Here is a 25,756-nt window from a genome sequence, read left to right on the forward strand (position 1 = left end):
CACCAGTCCCCCCAGTGAGGCCGCCGACGAATGCACTCAGCATAGTATTAGCAGCAGGCAGAGGGGGGGCGGGCGCAGCGGTGGTGGGAGGTACGGAAATGAGCTACAGGCTAGGCTCCACCGATCACACACTCAGCGATCACTGTGCCACAGCAAGCGTGGCGTGCAGCGGTGCTGGACATTAGGGAGTGCCTGTGCGCACCAGGCACCCCCTGTACGCACGCCTATGCGCTACCACCCCCCATATGCCACACTACATCACTATGCTATAGCCCTCCCATATGCTGCACTTCATAGTTACACTATACCCCCCATACAACATACTACATCACCACACTACACTACTCACAATAAAATTAAAACATCCCAGTTCCTCATTCTTAATGAGCTCACGTGAGTTCTCTCCCCAACGGAGCTCCAGACCAAGTAACAATGAAGACACCAGCAGCGTGTAGGGGGCAGGCCTGGTCCACTTGTCAGGAGAGAGCAGTCACTGGAGGGTAAGAAGGGGGCGGGGCCTAGTCCTACAGACGGGAGAGAGCACAGACAGGAGAGAGCAAGGTACAGGGGTAGAAGGGGACGGCTGATGTGAAGAAGGGGGCGGGGCCTATTCTTGCATCCTTTCAAAATTCGACTTTTTAAAATTCGACATTTGACAAATTCGACTTTTCTGCAATGGTACAAATGCGGCAATTCAACAAAAGTATATTCAATTGAAGTTTGTAAATTCGACAACAGTGCTTTTAAACAGTAAATTCGTCATTTTCAATCCGCCACACTTTGCAGGCGGAATCTAATAAAAAATAATATTTTTTTGGGGTAATAGCATATCTATTTATATTAGAAGGGATTAGGTACTTGGTTTGTCTTTTTTGGAGGCACAAGTATTATTTATATATTTTTTAAAAGATTATTATTATTATTATTATTATTTTTTAAATGGAATGTGAAAAACCCGGAAAAGAAAAATTGCGTGGGGTCCCCCCTCCAAAGCATAACCAGCCTCGGGCTCTTCGAGCCGGTCCTGGTTCTAAAAATCCGGGGGAAAAACGGACAGGGGATCCCCCGTATTTTTAAAACCAGCTCCGGGCTCTGCGCCTGGTGCTGGTGCAAAAAATACGGGGGACAAAAAGAGTAGGGTCCCCCATTATTTTTACACCAGCATCGGGCTCCACTAGCTGGACAGATAATGCCACAGCCGGGGGTCACTTTTATACAGTGCCCTGCGGCTGTGGCATTAAATATCCAACTAGTCACCCCTGGCCGGGGTACCCTGGGGGAGTGGGGACCCCTTCAATCAAGGGCCCCCCCCCCAGCCACCCAAGGGCCAGGGGTGAAGCCCGAGGCTGTCCCCCCCATCCAAGGGCTGCGGATGGGAGGCTGATAGCCTTGAGAAAATTGAAAGAATATTGTTTTTTCCAGTAGTACTACAAGTCCCAGCAAGCCTCCCCCGCAATCTGGTACTTTGAGAACCACAAGTACCAGCATGCGGGAGAAAAACGGGCCCGCTGGTACCTGTAGTTCTACTGGGGAAAAAATACCCAAATAAAAACAGGACACAGACACCGTGAAAGTATAACTTTATTTCACACCTGCCGACACACACATACTTACCTATGTTGACACGAAGCAGTCGGTCCTCTTCTCCAAGTAGAATCCACGGGTACCTGAAAATAAAAGATAATTATACTCACCTGATCCAGGTTCCAGATTAACTCCACGTACTTGGCAAAACAACAAACCGAACACCCGGACCAGACGGACTGAAAGGGGTCCCATGTTTACACATGGGACCCCTTTCCACGAATGCAGACATCCGAATCTCGCGGGAATCCGACAGCGGGATGATGACGTTCGGGCGCGCTCGGGTTAGCCGAGCAAGGCGGGAAGGTTCGAACCTGCCTCGGACCCATGTAAAATGGGTGAAGTTCGGGGGGTCCGGATTCCGACGAACCGAACCCACTCATCACTAGTATGTACGTGTGTGTCAGGTGCCGTGCGCGTACGTACGTGTGTGTCAGGTGTCGTGCATGTACGTGTGTGTGTGTGTGTCAGGTGGCGCATACCTACATGTGTGTATGTCAGGTGCTGTGCATGTGTGTACGTACACGCGTGTATGTGTCAGGTGCCGCGCGTGTACGTGTGTGTGTGTGTGTGTGTGTGTGTGTGTGCCAGTGAGCCACGCGTGTACATGCGTGAGGGTGTCAGGAGCCGCGCGTATACGTACATACGTGTAGGTTTCAGGTGCCGCCGTATACATACGTGTGTGTGTCAGGAGCCGAGCGCGTACGTACATGTGTGTGTGTCAGGAGCAACGCGCGTGTGTGTCAGGAGCCACACGTGTGCATACGTGTGTGTGTCAAGTGCCACACATGTACGTACGTACGTACGTACGTACGTACGTACGTACGTGTGTGTGTGTGTCAGGTGCCGTGCGTGTACGTGTGTGTGTCAAGTGCCATGTGTGTACGTACGTATGTGTGTGCCTGGAGCCGCGCGTGTACATACATGTGTGTGTGTGTGTCTCAGGTGCTGTACGTGTATGTGTGTGTCTCAGGTGCTGCACGTGTATATGTGTGTATTTCAGGTGCTGCATTTGTATGCGTCAGCTGCCACGTGGGTGTCAGGTGTTGAGCGTGTATGTGTTTGTGTCAGCTGTCGCATCTGTATGTGTGTGACTGTCAGGTGCTGCGCGTGTATGTGTGTGTCAGGTGCTGTTCATGTATGTGGGAGTGGCAGGTGCTGCATGTGTATATATGTGTGAGTGGCAGGTGCTGCGTGTGTATACGAGTGTGTGTGAGGTGCTGCGAGTGTATGTGTGTGTTAGGTGCTCTGAGTGTATATGATTGTGTGTCAGGTGCTGTGCGTGTGTGCGTTAAATGCCACATGTATATATGTGTGTCAGGTGCTGCGTGTGTGTGTGTGTGTGTGTGTGTGTCAGGTGCTGCATGTTTGTATGTGTGTGTGTGTGTCAGGTGCTGCATGTCTGTATGTGTGTGTGTCAGGCGCTGCATGTCTGTGTGTGTGTGTGTGTGTGTCAGGTGCTGCATGTCTGTATATGTGTGTGGGTGTGTCAGGTGATGCATGTCTGTGTGTGTGGGTGTGTCAGGTGATGCATGTGTGTGTCTGTGGGTGTGTCAGGTGCTGCATGTCTGTGTGTGTGTGTGGGTGTGTGTGGGTGTGTGTGTGTCTGTCAGGTGCTGCATGTGTGTGTCAGGTGCTGCATGTCTGCGTGTGTGTGTGTGTGTCAGGCGCTGTATGTCTGCGTGTGTGTGTCAGGCGCTGCATATCTGTGTCAGGTGCTGTGTGTGTGTGTGTGTGTGTGTGTGTGTGTGCGTGTGTGTCAGGCGCTGCGTGTCTGCGTGTGTGTCAGGCGCTGCGTGTCTGCGTGTGTCAGGCGCTGCGTGTCTGCGTGTGTGTCAGGCGCTGCGTGTCTGCGTGTGTGTCAGGCGCTGCGTGTCTGCGTGTGTGTCAGGCGCTGCGTGTGTGTCAGGCGCTGCGTGTGTGTCAGGCGCTGCGTGTCTGCGTGTGTGTCAGGCGCTGCGTGCCTGCGTGTGTGTCAGGCGCTGCGTGTGTGTCAGGCGCTGCGTGTGTGTCAGGCGCTGCGTGTGTGTCAGGCGCTGCGTGTCTGCGTGTGTGTCAGGCGCTGCGTGTCTGCGTGTGTGTCAGGCGCTGCGTGTCTGCGTGTGTGTCAGGCGCTGCGTGTCTGCGTGTGTGTCAGGCGCTGCGTGTCTGCGTGTTTGTGTGTCAGGTGCTGCGTGTGTGTGTCAGGTGCTGCGTGTGTGTGTGTCAGATGCTGCGTGTCTGCGTGTGTGTCAGGTGCTGCGTGTGAGTATGTCAGGTGCTGCGTGTGTCAGGAGCATGTGAGTGTCAGGTGCGTGTGTGTGTCAGGCGCTGCGTGTGTCAGGCGCTGCGTGTGTCAGGCGCTGCGTGTGCGTGTGTGTCAGGCGCTGCCTGTGCGTCAGGCGCTGCGTGTCTGTGTGTGTCAGGCGCTGCGTGTCTGTGTGTGTCAGGCGCTGCGTGTCTGTGTGTGTCAGGCGCTGCTTGTGTGCCAGGCGCTGCCTGTGCGTGTGTGCCAGGCGCTGCCTGTGCGTGTGTGCCAGGCGCTGCCTGTGCGTGTGTGTCAGGCGCCGCGTGTGCGTCAGGCGCCGCGTGTGCGTCAGGCGCCGCGTGTGCGCCAGGCGCCGCGTGTCTATGTGCGTCAGGCGCCGCGTGTGAGTGTGTGCGTGTGTGTCAGGTCCGTGTGAGTGTCAGGTGCTGCGTCTGTGTGTGCGTGTGTCAGGTGCTGCGTGTGTGTCAGGTGCTGCGTGTGAGTGTATGCGCGTGTGTCAGGTCCGTGTTAGTGTCAGGTGCTGTGTGTGTGTGTCAGGTGCTGTGTGTGTGCGTGTGTGTCAGGTGCTGTGTGTGTGTGTGTGTGTGTGTGTCAGGTGCTGTGTGTGTGCGTGTGTGTCAGGCGCTGCATATGCGTATGCGTGTCAGGAATTGCATGTCTGTGTGTGTCAGGCGCTGCGTGTCTGGGGGGGATGGCCGGACACACAGCAGAGAGGGGGGGGGTGGCTGGACACACAGCAGAGAGGGGAGGGTGACCGGACACACGGCAGGGAGGGGAGGGGGTAGCCGAACACAGCAGGAAGAGGGGGGAGTTGCCGAACACACAGAGGGAGGGGAGGGGATGGTGGCCAGACAAACAGCAGGGGAGGGGAGGGGGGGAGGGTAGGCCGGACACACAGCAGGTGAGGGGGGGGGGCTGGACACACAGCAGGGAGGGGGGGTAGGCAGGACACACAGCAGGGGAGGGGAGGGTGGCCGGACAAACAGCGGGGGGGGGGTAGGCCGGACACACAGCAGGGGAGGGGGGGTGGCTGGACACACAGCAGGTGAGTTGGGGGGGGCTGGACACACAGCAGGTGAGGGGGGGGGGCTGGACACAGCAGGTGAGGGGGGGGGCTGGACACACAGCAGGTGAGGGGGGGCTGGACACACAGCAGGTGAGGGGGGCGGGGCTGGACACACAGCAGGTGAGGGGGGGGCTGGACACGCAGCAGGTGAGGGGGGGCTGGACACGCAGCAGGTGAGGGGGGGGCTGGACACGCAGCAGGTGAGGGGGGGGGCTGGACACGCAGCAGGTGAGGGGGGGGGGTAGGCCGGACACACAGCAGGGGAGGGGAGGGTGGCCGGACACACAGCAGGGGAGGGGAGGGTGGCCGGACACACAGCAGGGGAGGGGAGGGTGGCCGGACACACAGCAGGGGAGGGGAGGGTGGCCGGACAAACAACAGGGAGGGGGGGGGTAGGCCGGACACACAGCAGGGGAGGAGGGGGGGGCTGGACACACAGCAGGTGAGGGGGGGGCTGGACACACAGCAGGTGAGGGGGGGTAGGCCGGACACACAGCAGGGGGGGGGGGTAGGCCGCCGGACACACAGCAGGGGAGGGTGGCCGGACAAACAGCAGGGAGGGGGGGTAGGCCGGACACACAGCAGGTGAGGGGGGGGTGGCTGGAAACACAGCAGGTGAGGGGGGGGGGGTCTGGACACACAGCAGGGAGGGGGGGGTAGGCCGGACAAACAGCAGGGAGGGGGGGTAGGCCAGACGCACAGCAGGTGGGGGGGGGGGTGGACACACAGCAGGGAGGGGGGGGTAGGCCAGACGCACAGCAGGTGAGGGGGGGGTGGCTGGACACACAGCAGGGAGGGGGGGAGGTAGGCCAGACGCACAGCAGGTGAGGGGGGGTGGCTGGACACACAGCAGGGAGGGGGGGTAGGCCGGACACACAGCAGGTGAGGGGGGGGGCTGGACACACAGCAGGTGAGGGGGGGGGCTGGACACACAGCAGGTGAGGGGGGGGGTAGGCCGGACACACAGCAGGTGAGGGGGGGGGGTGGCTGGACACACAGCAGGGAGGGAAGGGGGTAGGGGGGTGGCCTTATTATAATAACCGTGTGGGGGAGGAGTCTGCGGCGGTGGGTGAATGAGATGTGGGGGCAGGCTGCTAAGGGTGCAGGGGAGGAGGGGAAGGGAGCCGGATGGATCTGAATGTGAGCCGCACGTAAGGGACCATACTGATCCTCCCCACCTCAGCCCGCTGGTGCTGCTGCCTGACTTCTTCCGTGCAGCACAGCTGTCTTCTCCGGCTGCCGCTGCCGCTCCCGCACCCGCTTCAGGTGTGGGGGTACCACACCGCTCAGTAGGCAAGCGCTGTCAGTCAGGAGTCAGCGCTGCACCGGATGTCTCTTCTGGATGTCCTCTGACTTTCTCCTGCGGCGCAACTCCAGCTATTCCTCCCGCTGCGGCTCCCACTTCGGGTAAGGGGACCATATTGCTCAGTAGTGAGCACTTTCGGTAAGCCTGCGGCTGCTATGCCGCTACCCCTCTCCTCCACAGTCCTAATGGGTCGCTGCAGTCTGTAAGGGTCCCTGCACACACCCAGGAACCGCTGGCTCTCCTCCTGCCGCCAGCAGCTACTTTTATAACCTCAGCCTGCATGAGACCCCTTCCCTCACTCACTCTCGCTCTCCTGGCGGCCACTGCGCAGCCGCAACAAATTGAAAAGCCCTATCTCTATAATGGGGCATATTTCTCTTAATTAAAAAAACCCTATAACTTTCTGAAAAACCACAACCCCAAAAGGCACTACACTGGGGCATACTCTATCTAGTAAAACAAACCCCAAGTCTTAATTCGTCCTCTATCCGGAGTTATGCCTTCCCAAAAAATATCTAATTCACTCTATAGGAAAACGGTGTCAAAAAGCCACAAAGGAAGTCACAGAAAAAAACTGACAGTTGGAACTTTAGGTTACTCCCAATTCCTCATTTTTTATTATTTTGCCCTGAAATTTGGCATGCAGCACCGGGTGACGATTCTACACGCCCAGGCCAAATTTCAGCTCAGTACGTCCAATCAGTTTTGAGGTGTAGCCCCTCAAACACCATGCCCCCATCTCAGAAGTTCCCTATGGGAGAATTCCGTTTGTTCGATTCAGCCTTAATATAAGGGCACGACCGTGCCCTTATAATATGTATGTATCTATCTATCTATCTATCTATCTATCTATCGTATGTGTGTGTATATATACATCTATACATACATGCGCTAACACCTGGACATACACTGATGTACCCACACCTAATATCCATACATACACGCCCTGACACCTGGACATACACCAACATTCCCACACCTGCATCTATACATACACATGCTGACACCTGGACATACACCAACATACAAGCACCTGCATCTATATATACACGCGCTGACAAATGGACATACACCGACGTACCCACACTTGCATCTATACATACATGCACTGACATCCGGACATACAAGCACCTGCATCTATACATACACGCGCTGACACCTGAACCTACACTGACCTTCCCACACCTGCATCTATACATACACATTCTGACACCTGGACATACACAGACGTACCCACACCTGCATCTATACATACACGCGTTGACACCTGGACGTACACTGACGTACACACACCTACATCTATATATGCATGGATGCAAATGTGGGTACGTCTGTATACGTCCAGGTGTTAGCATGTGTATGTATAGATGTTAGGTGTGGGTACATCAGTGTATGTCCAGGTGTCAGCACATGTATGTATAGATTCACATGTGGGTAAGCCGGTGTACGTCCACGTGTCAGCATGTGTAGGTATAGATGCAGGTGTGGGTACGTTGGTGTACGTTTAGGGGTCAGCGTGTTAATGTATAGATGTTGGTGTGTGTATGTCAGTGTACGTACAGATATAGGTGTGTGTGTGTGTGTGTGTGTGTGTGTGTGTGTGTGTGTGTGTATGTATGTATGTATGTATATGTATAGAGGAAGGTGTGATACATACATATAACACATACATGATAGATACATACATATATCACACACACGATAGATAGGATAGATAGATAGAACACATACATACAAGATAGATACATACATACATTATAGATACATATATATACACACACACACATACGATAGATAGATAGATAGATAGATAGATAGATAGATAGATAGATAGATAGATAGATATATCACAAACATATATGATTCATACATATATCACACACACATACATGATACATACATGAGAAAGACCTGGGATGGTGATGAGGCCAGGGCCCCCTGCTGATGTTGCGTTGAGGAAGGCAGTGTTCCAGGGCGGATGCCAGTCGGGGAGAGCGCCGCGCAGCCCGGGAAAAATACTGCTGAGGAGCTACATCTGGAAGAGCCCCTGGGAGGGAGAGTGCCACATGCCCCATCCTGCGCGGCAGACTCTGCAGGCCTGCACATGGGAAGGGAGGTCTCTGGCCACACGTACTCACCCTTCTGCTGAAGCCCCGCTGCTGTCCCCATCAGCGCTCTCCAGCGGGGAGCGGGGCCAGGATGAACATCAACCTGTGAGAACTATCTTCATGATCAAGAGATCTCATATGCAAGATAAGTATGTGTTGGGATAGGGCTGGGGAGGGCGGCTGCTCGGGCACACCCCCGTCAAGTTAAGGAGATTTAACTGAGGAAGCACAAGGGAACTCTCGTCTGGGGACAACAACTGCAGGGAGACCACATCTTTTCAGATGAACATGGGAGGGCAGAAGGCTGCCTAATACTGAAGCACCCTCAGACATTAAACCATATGCAACAACTATTGCAAGCATTCCTGGGGGAAGTTCTGCAGCAGACGGATTTGCATACGGTGATGTCATCCAAGCAGTGGGCCAAAGTTGGCTGGAACCCTCATCTGTATATGAAAAGAGAAAAGGGGCATGCAGGGCATGGCGGCCTTTTGCGGCGCTTGGATAACCCCAAGTTTGCATTAAACACCCCCACCCTCCTTCGGTGTGGGGCTCATGTTGGCCATGCCCAAGCCCCTGAAGCATTCAAGCTGATTTCTTGCAGCAGCTGGGCACTGTAACAGCTTCAGAGCTGCTCTACAAGACAAGTAAAAGGGTGTGGGCCCTGCAGCACCACCTGTAGTTTGCATACACACATATATAGGACAGCATCTCTTATATGCCCCAGGGTCAATAAAATAGTATCCTTGTCTAGGCTATCCATCCCCTCAGATAAGGTATTTGTCCATGCCGCTACAGCACTACACACCCAGGCCGACGCAATTGCCGGTCTGAGTAAGGTACCTGAATGTGTATAAATGGACTTCAGGGTAATCTCCTGTTTGCGGTCAGCACACTCTTTGAGGGTAGCTGTATCCTGGGACGGGAGGGCTACCTTCTTGGATAAGCGTGTTAATGCTTTGTCCACCCTAGGGGAGGATTCCCATCGTAACCTATCCGTTGATGGGAAAGGATACGCCATAAGAATTCTTTTGGAAATCTGCAGTCTTTTATCTGGAGATTCCCAAGCTTTTTCACATAACTCGTTCAGCTCGTGTGAGGGGGGAAAGGTTACCTCAGGCTTCTTTCCCTTGTACATATGTACCCTCTTGTCAGCGACGGGGTTCCTCTGTGATGTGCAAAACATCTTTTATTGCCATAATCATAAATCGAATGGATTTTGCCAATTTTGGCTGTAACTTTGCATCATCGTAATCGACACTGGAGTCAGAATCCGTGTCGGTATCTGTGTCAACAATCTGGGATAGTGGGCGCTTATGAGACCCTGACAGTCCCTGCAACATAGGATCAGGCATGGGTTGAAACCCTGACTGTCCCAAAGCTTCTGCCTTGTCTAATCTTTTGTGCAATGAGTTTACACTAGCATTTAAAACATTCCACATATCCATCCAATCAGCTGTCGGCGGAGACACCACATTCATTTGCTCCCGCTCCTCTCTAATATAGCCTTCTTCCTCAGACATGTCGACACACGTGTACCGACACACTTCACACACAGGGAATGCTTTTTCTGAAGACAGTTTCCCCACAAGGCCCTTTGGAGAGACAGAGAGAGAGTATGCCAGCACACCCCCCAGCGCTATATAACCCAGGAATAAAACAGTAACTTAATGTTTGCCCAGTAGTGCTGCTGTATGTAATTTGCGAATTATGTGCCCCCCCCCCTCTTTTCAACCCTCTTGTCTAACGTGGTATAAGCAGGGTAGAGTCCGGGGAGCTTCCTCTCAGCGGTGCTGTGGAGAAAAAATGGCGCTGGTGAGTGCTGAGGGAGAAGCCCCGCCCCCTCGGAGGCGGGCTTCTGTCCCGCTTAAACTGTAAAATTGGTGGGGGCTTATACATATATAAAGTGCCCAGCTGTATATATGTTATATTTTTGCGAAAGAGGTTTATATTGCTGCCCAGGGCGCCCCCCCTGCGCCCTGCACCCTTACAGTGACCGGAGTATGTGAGGTGTATGGGAGCAAAGGCGCACAGCTGCAGTGCTGTGCGTTACCTCAGTGAAGATCATGAAGTCTTCTGCCGCCTCTGAAGTCTTCTTTTCTTCTCATACTCACCCGGCTTCTGTCTTCCGGCTCTGCGAGGGGGACGGCGGCGCGGCTCTGGGACGGACGGCGAGGGTGAGATCCTGCGTACCAATCCCACTGGAGCTAATGGTGTCCAGTAGCCTAAGAAGCAGGACCTTGCAACTCAGAGAGTAGGGCTGCTTCTCTCCCCTCAGTCCCTCGATGAGGGAGTCTGTTGCCAGCAGTGCTCCCTGAAAATTAAAAACCTAACAAAATACTTTCTGTCAGAAAGCTCAGGAGAGCTCCTGAAAAGCACCCAGTCTCCACTGGGTACAGTATTGTTTTCTTTCAAAAATCCACTTCATTTTCTTTACCCTATTATTAAAATGGTAATTAACAAAAACAAACTACATTGTCACCAGAAGAGCAATACAAAATGTACAAGTGATATATTAAAATCATCTTTCCAGCTTGAATTTCAATGATGCATTGGGTCAACAATTTTGTGAGAAACATCTTCACCCTTAAATAAAGATTTTCTTAATTCCTTACCTGTGTGCTAATTAGATATCACCTTGTTTTCACATTAAACAGACTTCCACATGAGAAAGCAGCAAGGATGCAGTGGCGTTAATGTTTCCTGGTGTCAACCTGTATTATTTCAGTAGACATTGAAATGAGGATACATCTTGCTGCCTTTCCAATGAAGCAAGTTTAATTTAGTAATAGGTGAAAAACCATCCCTACAAAGGTGTTAATCAGAGACTTGGCTTTGTGGACACTTTTCAGAGAACAAATTTGTTAGCATAAAAATAAAGCCAGAAAATGAAGAGCTGTTTAATCACGCAATTTGATTTTTTTGCCAGCATATTTCTTTTTCTCTGCAACCCACTGCTAAATTGTGCTTCCTAGATGTTTTTATAAAATCACTGAATCAAATCTAACTCTGATTACATCAGAGAAGGCCAGGTACCCTACACCATAACAGGGGGTATGAAATTTGACTTGTCTACTTAAAGATCACCAAAATCTGATAACAAGGTCAATTACGTCCCTGGGTGGGATTGAACCACCAACCTTTTGGTTAATAGTCGTACACACTAACTGATTGCGCCACAGAGACACTTTGCAAAACAACATACTGACAAATGCTAATAAGCATTCATCTAAAACGTTTCCTAGAAAAACTTAAAAAAGTCAATAATCTGGAGAGTTTTTGTAAGATGTTTCTTCTATCAACCAACGAAGAAACACATTGGTACTTTCCCATGATGAGTGAGTGCTTCAGGATCTCTTGCACTTACATGTGCAGCAGAGTACAGCAATGGAAGCATGCTGGGCCCATAACCCAGAGGTAGGCAGCTTGAAACTATCCTCTGCTATATGCATTTTTTTGTTTGTTATTTCAAGTAATCCAAAACTGGGATTGATATTTTGGCTCTTTTATTTTTACTTAAAGTACAATAACTTTTACCATTTTAATTTGTTTTAATAGTATATTGACAGTATTGTTTTCTTTCAAAAATCCACTTAATTTTCTTTACCCTATTATTAAAATGGTAATTGACAAAAACAAACTACATTGTCACCAGAAGAGCAATACAAAATGTACAAGTGATATATTAAAATCATCTTTCCAGCTTGAATTTCAATGATGCATTGGGGCAACGATTTTGTGAGAAACATCTTCACCCTTAAATAAAGATTTTCTTAATTCCTTACCTGTGTGCTAATTAGATATCACCTTGTTTTCATATTAAACAGACTTCCACATGAGAAAGCAGCAAGGATGCAGTGGCGTTAATATTTCCTGGTGTCAACTTGTATTATTTCAGTAGACATTGAAATGAGGATGCATCTTGCTGCCTTTCCAATGAAGCAAGTTTAATTTAGTAATAGGTGAAAAACCATCCTTACAAAGGTGTTAATCAGAGACTTGGCTTTGTGGACACTTTTCAGAGAACAAATTTGTTAGCATAAAAATAAAGCCAGAAAATGAAGAGCTGTTTAATCACTCAATTGGATTTTTCTGCCAGCATATTTTTTTTCTCTGCAACCCACTGCTAAATTGTGCTTCCTAGCTGTTTTTATAAAATCACTGAATCAAATCTAACTCTGATTACATCAGAGAAGGCCAGGTACCCTACACCGTAACAGGGGGTTTGAAATTTTGACTTGTCTACTTAAAGATCACCAAAATCTGATAACAAGGGAAATTAGGTCCCTGGGTGGGATTGAACCACCAACCTTATGGTTAATAGCCGTACATACTAACTGATTGCGCCACAGAGACACTTTGCAAAAGTCCGTACTGACAAAGGCTAATAAGCATTCATCTAAAACGTTTCCTAGAAAAACTTTAAAAAGTCAATAATCTGGAGAGTTTTTGTAAGATGTTTCTTCCATCAACCAACGAAGAAACACATTGGTACTTTCCCATGATGAGTGAGTGCTTCAGGATCTCTTGCACTTACATGTGCAGCAGAGTACTGCAATGGAAGCATGCTGGGCTCATAACCCAGAGGTAGGCAGATTGAAACTATCCTCTGCTATATGCATTTTTTTTTGTTAATTAAAGTAATCCAAAACTGGGATTGATATTTTGTCTCTTTTATTTTTACTTAAAGTACAATAACTTTTACCATTTTAATTTGTTTTAATAGTATATTGACAGTATTGTTTTCTTTCAAAAATCCACTTCATTTTCTTTACCCTATTATTAAAATGGTAATTGACAAAAACAAACTACATTGTCACCAGAAGAGCAATACAAAATGTACAAGTGATATATTAAAATCATCTTTCCAGCTTGAATTTCAATGATGCATTGGGTCAACAATTTTGTGAGAAACATCTTCACCCTTAAATAAAGATTTTCTTAATTCCTTACCTGTGTGCTAATTAGATATCACCTTGTTTTCACATTAAACAGACTTCCACATGAGAAAGCAGCAAGGATGCAGTGGCGTTAATGTTTCCTGGTGTCAACCTGTATTATTTCAGTAGACATTGAAATGAGGATACATCTTGCTGCCTTTCCAATGAAGCAAGTTTAATTTAGTAATAGGTGAAAAACCATCCCTACAAAGGTGTTAATCAGAGACTTGGCTTTGTGGACACTTTTCAGAGAACAAATTTGTTAGCATAAAAATAAAGCCAGAAAATGAAGAGCTGTTTAATCACGCAATTTGTTTTTTTTGCCAGCATATTTCTTTTTCTCTGCAACCCACTGCTAAATTGTGCTTCCTAGATGTTTTTATAAAATCACTGAATCAAATCTAACTCTGATTGCATCAGAGAAGGCCAGGTACCCTACACCATAACAGGGGGTATGAAATTTGACTTGTCTACTTAAAGATCACCAAAATCTGATAACAAAGTCAATTACGTCCCTGGGTGGGATTGAACCACCAACCTTTTGGTTAATAGCCGTACACACTAACTGATTGCGCCACAGAGACACTTTGCAAAAGTACATACTGACAAATGCTAATAAGCATTCATCTAAAACGTTTCCTAGAAAAACTTAAAAAAGTCAATAATCTGGAGCGTTTTTGTAAGATGTTTCTTCTATCAACCAACGAAGAAACACATTGGTACTTTCCCATGATGAGTGAGTGCTTCAGGATCTCTTGCACTTACATGTGCAGCAGAGTACAGCAATGGAAGCATGCTGGGCCCATAACCCAGAGGTAGGCAGATTGAAACTATCCTCTGCTATATGCATTTTTTTGTTTGTTAAAGTAATCCAAAACTGGGATTGATATTTTGGCTCTTTTATTTTTACTTAAAGTACAATAACTTTTACCATTTTAATTTGTTTTAATAGTATATTGACAGTATTGTTTTCTTTCAAAAATCCACTTAATTTTCTTTACCCTATTATTAAAATGGTAATTGACAAAAACAAACTACATTGTCACCAGAAGAGCAATACAAAATGTACAAGTGATATATTAAAATCATCTTTCCAGCTTGAATTTCAATGATGCATTGGGGCAACGATTTTGTGAGAAACATCTTCACCCTTAAATAAAGATTTTCTTAATTCCTTACCTGTGTGCTAATTAGATATCACCTTGTTTTCACATTAAACAGACTTCCACATGAGAAAGCAGCAAGGATGCAGTGGCGTTAATGTTTCCTGGTGTCAACTTGTATTATTTCAGTAGACATTGAAATGAGGATGCATCTTGCTGCCTTTCCAATGAAGCAAGTTTAATTTAGTAATAGGTGAAAAACCATCCCTACAAAGGTGTTAATCAGAGACTTGGCTTTGTGGACACTTTTCAGAGAACAAATTTGTTAGCATAAAAATAAAGCCAGAAAATGAAGAGCTGTTTAATCACTCAATTGGATTTTTTTGCCAGCATATTTCTTTTTCTCTGCAACCCACTAATAAATTGTGCTTCCTAGCTGTTTTTATAAAATCACTGAATCAAATCTAACTCTGATTACATCAGAGAAGGCCAGGTACCCTACACTATAACAGGGGGTTTGAAATTTTGACTTGTCTATGTAAAGATCACCAAAATCTGATAACAAGGTCAATTAGGTCCCTGGGTGGGATTGAACCACCAACCTTTTGGTTAATAGCCGTACATACTAACTGATTGTGCCACAGAGACACTTTGCAAAAGTCTATACTGACAAAGGCTAATAAGCATTCATCTAAAACGTTTCCTAGAAAAACTTTAAAAAGTCAATAATCTGGAGAGTTTTTGTAAGATTTTTCTTCCATCAACCAACGAAGAAACACATTGGTACTTTCCCATGATGAGTAAGTGCTTCAGGATCTCTTGCACTTACATGTGCAGCAGAGTACTGCAATGGAAGCATGCTGGACCCATAAACCAGAAGTAGGCAGATTGAAACTATCCTTTGCTATATGCATTTTTTTTGTTAATTTAAGTAATCAAAACTGGGATTGATATTTTTGCTCTTTTATTTTTACTTAAAGTACAATAACTTTTACCATTTTAATTTGTTTTAATAGTATATTGACAGTATAGTTTTCTTTCAAAAATCCACTTAATTTTCTTTACCCTTTTATTAAAATGGTAATTGACAAAAACAAACTACATTGTCACCAGAAGAGCAATACAAAATGTACAAGTGATATATTAAAATCATCTTTCCAGCTTGAATTTCAATGATGCATTGGGGCAACGATTTTGTGAGAAACATCTTCACCCTTAAATAAAGATTTTCTTAATTCCTTACCTGTGTGCTAATTAGATATCACCTTGTTTTCACATTAAACAGACTTCCACATGAGAAAGCAGCAAGGATGCAGTGGCGTTAATGTTTCCTGGTGTCAACCTGTATTATTTCAGTAGACATTGAAATGAGGATGCATCTTGCTGCCTTTCCAATGAAGCAAGTTTAATTTAGTAATAGGTGAAAAACCATCCCTACAAAGGTGTTAATCAGAGACTTTGCTTTGTGGACACTTTTCAGAGAACAAATTTGTTAGCATAAAAATAAAGCCAGAAAATGAAGAGCTGTTTAATCACTCAATTGGATTTTTCTGCCAGCATATTTTTTTTCTCTGCAACCCACTGCTAAATTGTGCTTCCTAGCTGTTTTTATAAAATCACTGAATCAAATCTAACTCTGATTACATCAGAGAAGGCCAGGTACCCTACACCATAACAGGGGGTTTGAAATTTTGACTTGTCTACTTAAAGATCACCAAAATCTGATAACAAGGTCAATTAGGTCCCTGGGTGGGATTGAACCACCAACCTTTTGGTTAATAGCCGTACATACTAACTGATTGCGCCACAGAGACACTTTGCAAAATTCCATACTGACAAAGGCTAATAAGCATTCATCTAAAACGTTTCCTAGAAAAACTTAAAAAAGTCAATAATCTGGAGAGTTTTTGTAAGATGTTTCTTCTATCAACCAACGAAGAAACACATTGGTACTTTCCCATGATGAGTGAGTGCTTCAGGATCTCTTGCACTAACATGTGCAGCAGAGTACAGCAATGGAAGCATGCTGGGCCCATAACCCAGAGGTAGGCAGATTGAAACTATCCTCTGCTATATGCATTTTTTTTTTGTTAATTAAAGTAATCCAAAACTGGGATTGATATTTTGGCTCTTTTATTTTTACTTAAAGTACAATAACTTTTACCATTTTATTTTTTTTTAATAGTATATTGACAGTATTGTTTTCTTTCAAAAATCCACTTCATTTTCTTTACCCTATTATTAAAATGGTAATTGACAAAAACAAACTACATTGTCACCAGAAGAGCAATACAAAATGTACAAGTTATATCTTAAAATCATCTTTCCAGCTTGAATTTCAATGATGCATTGGGGCAACGATTTTGTGAGAAACATCTTCACCCTTAAATAAAGATTTTCTTAATTCCTTACCTGTGTGATAATTAGATATCACCTTGTTTTCGCATTAAACAGACTTCCACATGAGAAAGCAGCAAGGATGCAGTGGCATTAATGTTTCCTGGTGTCAACTTGTATTATTTCAGTAGACATTGAAATGAGGATGCATCTTGCTGCCTTTCCAATGAAGCAAGTTTAATTTAGTAATAGGTGAAAAACCATCCTTACAAAGGTGTTAATCAGAGACTTGGCTTTGTGGACACTTTTCAGAGAACAAATTTGTTAGCATAAAAATAAAGCAAGAAAATGAAGAGCTGTTTAATCACTCAATTGGATTTTTCTGCCAGCATATTTTTTTTCTCTGCAAACCACTGCTAAATTGTGCTTCCTAGCTGTTTTTATAAAATCAATGAATCAAATCTAACTCTGATTACATCAGAGAAGGCCAGGTACCCTACACCATAAGAGGGGGTTTGAAATTTTGACTTGTCTACTTAAAGATCACCAAAATCTGATAACAACATCAATTACATCCCTGGGTGGGATTGAACCACCAACCTTTTAGTTAAAAGCCATACACACTAACTGATTGCGCCACAAAGACACTTTGCGAAAGGGCATACTGACAAAGGCTAATAAGCATTCATCTAAAACGTTTCCTAGAAAAACTTTAAAAAGTCAATAATCTGGAGAGTTTTTGTAAGATGTTTCTTCCATCAACCAACGAATAAACACATTGGTACTTTCCCATGATGAGTGAGTGCTTCAGGATCTCTTGCACTTACATGTGCAGCAGAGTACAGCAATGGAAGCATGCTGGGCCCATAACCCAGAGGAAGGCAGATTGAAACTATCCTCTGCTATATGCATTTTTTTTTGTTAATTAAAGTAATCCAAAACTGGGATTGATATTTTGGCTCTTTTATTTTTACTTAAAGTACAATAACTTTTACCATTTTAATTTGTTTTAATAGTATATTGACAGTATTGTTTTCTTTCAAAAATCCACTTCATTTTCTTTACCCTATTATTAAAATGGTAATTGACAAAAATAAACTACATTGTCACCAGAAGAGCAATACAAAATGTACAAGTGATATATTAAAATCATCTTTCCAGCTTGAATTTCAATGATGCATTGGGGCAACGATTTTGTGAGAAACATCTTCACCCTTAAATAAAGATTTTCTTAATTCCTTACCTGTGTGCTAATTAGATATCACCTTGTTTTCACATTAAACAGACTTCCACATGAGAAAGCAGCAAGGATGCAGTGGCGTTAATGTTTCCTGGTGTCAACCTGTATTATTTCAGTAGACATTGAAATGAGGATGCATCTTGCTGCCTTTCCAATGAAGCAAGTTTAATTTAGTAATAGGTGAAAAACCATCCCTACAAAGGTGTTAATCAGAGACTTTGCTTTGTGGACACTTTTCAGAGAACAAATTTGTTAGCATAAAAATAAAGCCAGAAAATGAAGAGCTGTTTAATCACTCAATTGGATTTTTCTGCCAGCATATTTCTTTTTCTCTGCAACCCACTGCTAAATTGTGCTTCCTAGCTGTTTTTATAAAATCACTGAATCAAATCTAACTCTGATTACATCAGAGAAGGCCAGGTACCCTACACAATAAGAGGGGGTTTGAAATTTTGACTTGTCTACTTAAATATCACCAAAATCTGATCACAAGGTCAATTACGTCCCTGGGTGGGATTGAACCACCAACCTTTTGGTTAATAGTCGAACACACTAACCGATCGCGCCACAGAGACACTTTGCAATAAGTACATACTGACAAAGGCTAATAAGCATACATCTAGAACGTTTCCTAGAAAAACATTAAAAAATAAATAATCTGGAGAGTTTTTGTAAGATGTTTCTTCCATCAACCAACGAATAAACACATTGGTACTTTCCCATGATGAGTGAGTGCTTCAGGATCTCTTGCACTTACATGTGCAGCAGAGTACTGCAATGGAAGCATGCTGGACCCATAACCCAGAGGTAGGCAGATTGAAACTATCCTCTGCTATATGCATTTTTTTTTGTTAATTTAAGTAATCAAAACTGGGATTGATATTTTTGCTCTTTTATTTTTACTTAAAGTACAATAACTTTTACCATTTTAATTTGTTTTAATAGTATATTGACAGTATAGTTTTCTTTCAAAAATCCACTTAATTTTCTTTACCCTATTATTAAAATGGTAATTGACAAAAAAAACTACATTGTCACCAGAAGAGCAATACAAAATGTACAAGTGATATATTAAAATCATCTTTCCAGCTTGAATTTCAATGATGCATTGGGGCAACAATTTTGTGAGAAACATCTTCACCCTTAAATAAAGATTTTCGTAATTCCTTACCTGTGTGCTAATTAGATATCACCTTGTTTTCACATTAAACAGACTTCCACATGAGAAAGCAGCAAGGATGCAGTGGCGTTAATGTTTCCTGGTTTCAACCTGTATTATTTCAGTAGACATTGAAATGAGGATGCATCTTGCTGCCTTTCCAATGAAGCAAGTTTAATTTAGTAATAGGTGAAAAACCATCCCTACAAAGGTGTTAATCAGAGACTTGGCTTTGTGGACACTTTTCAGAGAACAAATTTGTTAGCATAAAAATAAAGCCAGAAAATGAAGAGCTGTTTAATCACGCAATTTGATTTTTTTGCCAGCATATTTCTTTTTCTCTGCAACCCACTGCTAAATTGTGCTTCCTAGATGTTTTTATAAAATCATTGAATCAAATCTAACTCTGATTACATCAGATAAGGCCAGGTACCCTACACAATAACAGGGGGTATGAAATTTGACTTGTCTACTTAAAGATCACCAAAATCTGATAACAAGGTCAATTACTTCCCTGGGTGGGATTGAACCACCAACCTTTTGGTTAATAGCCGTATACACTAACTGATTGCGCCACAGAGACACTTTGCAAAAGTACATACTGACAAATGCTAATAAGCATTCATCTAAAACGTTTCCTAGAAAAACTTAAAAAAAGTCAATAATCTGGAGAGTTTTTGTAAGATGTTTCTTCTATCAACCAACGAAGAAACACATTGGTACTTTCCCATGATGAGTGAGTGCTTCAGGATCTCTTGCACTTACATGTGCAGCAGAGTACAGCAATGGAAGCATGCTGGGCCCATAACCCAGAGGTAGGCAGATTGAAACTATCCTTTGCTATATGCTTTTTTTTTTGTTAATTAAAGTAATCCAAAACTGGGATTGATATTTTGGCTCTTTTATTTTTACTTAAAGTACAATAACTTTTACCATTTTAATTTGTTTTAATAGTATATTGACAGTATTGTTTTCTTTCAAAAATCCACTTAATTTTCTTTACCCTATTATTAAAATGGTAATTGACAAAAACAAACTACATTGTCACCAGAAGAGCAATACAAAATGTACAAGTGATATATTAAAATCATCTTTCCAGCTTGAATTTCAATGATGCATTGGGGCAACGATTTTGTGAGAAACATCTTCACCCTTAAATAAAGATTTTCTTAATTCCTTACCTGTGTGCTAATTAGATATCACCTTGTTTTCGCATTAAACAGACTTCCACATGAGAAAGCAGCAAGGATGCAGTGGCGTTAATGTTTCCTGGTGTCAACCTGTATTATTTCAGTAGACATTGAAATGAGGATGCATCTTGCTGCCTTTCCAATGAAGCAAGTTTAATTTAGTAATAGGTGAAAAACCATCCCTACAAAGGTGTTAATCAGAGACTTTGCTTTGTGGACACTTTTCAGAGAACAAATTTGTTAGCATAAAAATAAAGCCAGAAAATGAAGAGCTGTTTAATCACTCAATTGGATTTTTCTGCCAGCATATTTCTTTTTCTCTGCAACCCACTGCTAAATTGTGCTTCCTAGCTGTTTTTATAAAATCACTGAATCAAATCTAACTCTGATTACATCAGAGAAGGCCAGGTACCCTACACCATAACAGGGGGTTTGAAATTTTGACTTGTCTACTTAAAGATCACCAAAATCTGATAACAAGGTCAATTACGTACCTGGGTGGGATTGAACCACCAACCTTTTGGTTAATAGCCGTACACACTAACTAATTGCGCCACAGAGACACATTGCAAAAGTATATACTGACAAGGGCTAATAAGCATTCATCTAAAACGTTTCCTAGAAAAACTTTAAAAAGTCAATAATCTGGAGAGTTTTTGTAAGATGTTTCTTCCATCAACCAACGAAGAAACACATTGGTACTTTCCCATGATGAGTGAGTGCTTCAGGATCTCTTGCACTTACATGTGCAGCAGAGTACAGCAATGGAAGCATGCTGGGCCCATAACCCAGAGGTAGGCAGATTGAAACTATCCTTTGCTATATGCTTTTTTTTTGTTAATTAAAGTAATCCAAAACTGGGATTGATATTTTGGCTCTTTTATTTTTACTTAAAGTACAATAACTTTTACCATTTTAATTTGTTTTAATAGTATATTGACAGTATTGTTTTCTTTCAAAAATCCACTTAATTTTCTTTACCCTATTATTAAAATGGTAATTGACAAAAACAAACTACATTGTCACCAGAAGAGCAATACAAAATGTACAAGTGATATATTAAAATCATCTTTCCAGCTTGAATTTCAATGATGCATTGGGGCAACGATTTTGTGAGAAACATCTTCACCCTTAAATAAAGATTTTCTTAATTCCTTACCTGTGTGCTAATTAGATATCACCTTGTTTTCACATTAAACAGACTTCCACATGAGAAAGCAGCAAGGATGCAGTGGCGTTAATGTTTCCTGGTGTCAACCTGTATTATTTCAGTAGACATTGAAATGAGGATGCATCTTGCTGCCTTTCCAATGAAGCAAGTTTAATTTAGTAATAGGTGAAAAACCATCCCTACAAAGGTGTTAATCAGAGACTTGGCTTTGTGGACACTTTTCAGAGAACAAATTTGTTAGCATAAAAATAAAGCCAGAAAATGAAGAGCTGTTTAATCACGCAATTTGTTTTTTTTGCCAGCATATTTCTTTTTCTCTGCAACCCACTGCTAAATTGTGCTTCCTAGATGTTTTTATAAAATCACTGAATCAAATCTAACTCTGATTGCATCAGAGAAGGCCAGGTACCCTACACCATAACAGGGGGTATGAAATTTGACTTGTCTACTTAAAGATCACCAAAATCTGATAACAAAGTCAATTACGTCCCTGGGTGGGATTGAACCACCAACCTTTTGGTTAATAGCCGTACACACTAACTGATTGCGCCACAGAGACACTTTGCAAAAGTACATACTGACAAATGCTAATAAGCATTCATCTAAAACGTTTCCTAGAAAAACTTAAAAAAGTCAATAATCTGGAGCGTTTTTGTAAGATGTTTCTTCTATCAACCAACGAAGAAACACATTGGTACTTTCCCATGATGAGTGAGTGCTTCAGGATCTCTTGCACTTACATGTGCAGCAGAGTACAGCAATGGAAGCATGCTGGGCCCATAACCCAGAGGTAGGCAGATTGAAACTATCCTCTGCTATATGCATTTTTTTGTTTGTTAAAGTAATCCAAAACTGGGATTGATATTTTGGCTCTTTTATTTTTACTTAAAGTACAATAACTTTTACCATTTTAATTTGTTTTAATAGTATATTGACAGTATTGTTTTCTTTCAAAAATCCACTTAATTTTCTTTACCCTATTATTAAAATGGTAATTGACAAAAACAAACTACATTGTCACCAGAAGAGCAATACAAAATGTACAAGTGATATATTAAAATCATCTTTCCAGCTTGAATTTCAATGATGCATTGGGGCAACGATTTTGTGAGAAACATCTTCACCCTTAAATAAAGATTTTCTTAATTCCTTACCTGTGTGCTAATTAGATATCACCTTGTTTTCACATTAAACAGACTTCCACATGAGAAAGCAGCAAGGATGCAGTGGCGTTAATGTTTCCTGGTGTCAACTTGTATTATTTCAGTAGACATTGAAATGAGGATGCATCTTGCTGCCTTTCCAATGAAGCAAGTTTAATTTAGTAATAGGTGAAAAACCATCCCTACAAAGGTGTTAATCAGAGACTTGGCTTTGTGGACACTTTTCAGAGAACAAATTTGTTAGCATAAAAATAAAGCCAGAAAATGAAGAGCTGTTTAATCACTCAATTGGATTTTTTTGCCAGCATATTTCTTTTTCTCTGCAACCCACTAATAAATTGTGCTTCCTAGCTGTTTTTATAAAATCACTGAATCAAATCTAGCTCTGATTACATCAGAGAAGGCCAGGTACCCTACACTATAACAGGGGGTTTGAAATTTTGACTTGTCTATGTAAAGATCACCAAAATCTGATAACAAGGTCAATTAGGTCCCTGGGTGGGATTGAACCACCAACCTTTTGGTTAATAGCCGTACATACTAACTGATTGTGCCACAGAGACACTTTGCAAAAGTCTATACTGACAAAGGCTAATAAGCATTCATCTAAAACGTTTCCTAGAAAAACTTTAAAAAGTCAATAATCTGGAGAGTTTTTGTAAGATTTTTCTTCCATCAACCAACGAAGAAACACATTGGTACTTTCCCATGATGAGTAAGTGCTTCAGGATCTCTTGCACTTACATGTGCAGCAGAGTACTGCAATGGAAGCATGCTGGACCCATAAACCAGAAGTAGGCAGATTGAAACTATCCTTTGCTATATGCATTTTTTTTGTTAATTTAAGTAATCAAAACTGGGATTGATATTTTTGCTCTTTTATTTTTACTTAAAGTACAATAACTTTTACCATTTTAATTTGTTTTAATAGTATATTGACAGTATAGTTTTCTTTCAAAAATCCACTTAATTTTCTTTACCCTTTTATTAAAATGGTAATTGACAAAAACAAACTACATTGTCACCAGAAGAGCAATACAAAATGTACAAGTGATATATTAAAATCATCTTTCCAGCTTGAATTTCAATGATGCATTGGGGCAACGATTTTGTGAGAAACATCTTCACCCTTAAATAAAGATTTTCTTAATTCCTTACCTGTGTGCTAATTAGATATCACCTTGTTTTCACATTAAACAGACTTCCACATGAGAAAGCAGCAAGGATGCAGTGGCGTTAATGTTTCCTGGTGTCAACCTGTATTATTTCAGTAGACATTGAAATGAGGATGCATCTTGCTGCCTTTCCAATGAAGCAAGTTTAATTTAGTAATAGGTGAAAAACCATCCCTACAAAGGTGTTAATCAGAGACTTTGCTTTGTGGACACTTTTCAGAGAACAAATTTGTTAGCATAAAAATAAAGCCAGAAAATGAAGAGCTGTTTAATCACTCAATTGGATTTTTCTGCCAGCATATTTTTTTTCTCTGCAACCCACTGCTAAATTGTGCTTCCTAGCTGTTTTTATAAAATCACTGAATCAAATCTAACTCTGATTACATCAGAGAAGGCCAGGTACCCTACACCATAACAGGGGGTTTGAAATTTTGACTTGTCTACTTAAAGATCACCAAAATCTGATAACAAGGTCAATTAGGTCCCTGGGTGGGATTGAACCACCAACCTTTTGGTTAATAGCCGTACATACTAACTGATTGCGCCACAGAGACACTTTGCAAAATTCCATACTGACAAAGGCTAATAAGCATTCATCTAAAACGTTTCCTAGAAAAACTTAAAAAAGTCAATAATCTGGAGAGTTTTTGTAAGATGTTTCTTCTATCAACCAACGAAGAAACACATTGGTACTTTCCCATGATGAGTGAGTGCTTCAGGATCTCTTGCACTAACATGTGCAGCAGAGTACAGCAATGGAAGCATGCTGGGCCCATAACCCAGAGGTAGGCAGATTGAAACTATCCTCTGCTATATGCATTTTTTTTTTGTTAATTAAAGTAATCCAAAACTGGGATTGATATTTTGGCTCTTTTATTTTTACTTAAAGTACAATAACTTTTACCATTTTTTTTTTTTTTAATAGTATATTGACAGTATTGTTTTCTTTCAAAAATCCACTTCATTTTCTTTACCCTATTATTAAAATGGTAATTGACAAAAACAAACTACATTGTCACCAGAAGAGCAATACAAAATGTACAAGTTATATCTTAAAATCATCTTTCCAGCTTGAATTTCAATGATGCATTGGGGCAACGATTTTGTGAGAAACATCTTCACCCTTAAATAAAGATTTTCTTAATTCCTTACCTGTGTGATAATTAGATATCACCTTGTTTTCGCATTAAACAGACTTCCACATGAGAAAGCAGCAAGGATGCAGTGGCATTAATGTTTCCTGGTGTCAACTTGTATTATTTCAGTAGACATTGAAATGAGGATGCATCTTGCTGCCTTTCCAATGAAGCAAGTTTAATTTAGTAATAGGTGAAAAACCATCCTTACAAAGGTGTTAATCAGAGACTTGGCTTTGTGGACACTTTTCAGAGAACAAATTTGTTAGCATAAAAATAAAGCAAGAAAATGAAGAGCTGTTTAATCACTCAATTGGATTTTTCTGCCAGCATATTTTTTTTCTCTGCAAACCACTGCTAAATTGTGCTTCCTAGCTGTTTTTATAAAATCAATGAATCAAATCTAACTCTGATTACATCAGAGAAGGCCAGGTACCCTACACCATAAGAGGGGGTTTGAAATTTTGACTTGTCTACTTAAAGATCACCAAAATCTGATAACAACATCAATTACATCCCTGGGTGGGATTGAACCACCAACCTTTTAGTTAAAAGCCATACACACTAACTGATTGCGCCACAAAGACACTTTGCGAAAGGGCATACTGACAAAGGCTAATAAGCATTCATCTAAAACGTTTCCTAGAAAAACTTTAAAAAGTCAATAATCTGGAGAGTTTTTGTAAGATGTTTCTTCCATCAACCAACGAATAAACACATTGGTACTTTCCCATGATGAGTGAGTGCTTCAGGATCTCTTGCACTTACATGTGCAGCAGAGTACAGCAATGGAAGCATGCTGGGCCCATAACCCAGAGGAAGGCAGATTG

This window comes from Pseudophryne corroboree, unplaced genomic scaffold, assembly GCF_028390025.1.
Source record: "Pseudophryne corroboree isolate aPseCor3 unplaced genomic scaffold, aPseCor3.hap2 scaffold_364, whole genome shotgun sequence".
In the NCBI taxonomy this organism is placed as follows: domain Eukaryota; kingdom Metazoa; phylum Chordata; class Amphibia; order Anura; family Myobatrachidae; genus Pseudophryne; species Pseudophryne corroboree.